This window comes from Penaeus monodon, chromosome 28 (assembly GCF_015228065.2).
Source record: "Penaeus monodon isolate SGIC_2016 chromosome 28, NSTDA_Pmon_1, whole genome shotgun sequence".
Taxonomy (NCBI): domain Eukaryota; kingdom Metazoa; phylum Arthropoda; class Malacostraca; order Decapoda; family Penaeidae; genus Penaeus; species Penaeus monodon.
Genome location: NC_051413.1, coordinates 6,885,218 through 6,886,056, shown reverse-complemented (window position 1 = coordinate 6,886,056; position 839 = coordinate 6,885,218). Strand labels below are relative to the sequence as shown.

At 33.3% G+C, this 839-nt stretch overlaps 1 protein-coding gene across 1 annotated transcript in view; it reads left to right on the top strand.

Annotated features, from left to right (window-relative positions):
• Positions 1-247, top strand: part of LOC119591029 (protein scribble homolog) — a gene marked incomplete at its 5' end in the record, with an annotated part of 112,139 nt that extends 111,892 nt beyond the window's left edge. Inside the window, 1 exon segment of the mRNA XM_037939758.1 lies at positions 1-247.
• Between the last annotated feature and the right edge of the window lie 592 nt (positions 248-839).

The following is an 839-nucleotide window of genomic DNA, read 5'->3' as shown; positions in this document are numbered from 1 at the left end:
TAAAAAAATGCTAACAATCTTCAAAGGACTTAATCCTGCAACTCTTGGGATGTCATTAAACTATGGTGATCTAAAACTTCAAGCAGTAGAATGTGAATGTTATGTGGAACAGTGACATGGTCAGTGATTGTGTGCTTGAAGGAGTATACATATCATAGCTTTTTTCTGTGTGGTCCAGTTGGAAAATGGTTCCTGATCATGAAAATTTAATGTATCAGTCACATTTCGTGCAGAAATGAAAGGGTTAGTGGTCACTGATCATGAATTATTTGGGGCACATTTTTAATCCATTTTTTAAAATACTTTGTGACTCATTGTCATTTTTAGAAAGGGTTGCCAAATGATTTTGAAATGATTTATGTAACATTAGCTTTAACTACTATGACCTGGCATTTATCACATGATCATTGAATATGAGGGGGAAAAGGGGGAAACATAATTGCCTTAAAATCAGTTACCACTTGATTCAGCGTATATGAGAGATATCTGTTTAAAGCATTTTAACGGATGGATTGTTCATGCATTTATGATTGGTAATGATTAAACAGGCATGAGTTATTGTTGTTTTACATCAGATCTTTAAGGAAAGTTTGCAAAGCTTTAGCCTGTAGCTCTAAAGCATTGTCAAGCAGCTTTACAGTTCGGTGAATGTTGATGCAAGCTATAAAAAAATTGTTTCCATAATGTGGATATACAATCAATAGTTTATATTCTGATTGTCGGAGTTCATATGTGTGAGTGCAGGTGTAAATATTGAATGAGACAATTATAACATAGTTATTAAGAGTTCTTAAGATGTTTTGTAAGGATTTTCAATATGTGTGAGTGCTAGGATTTGA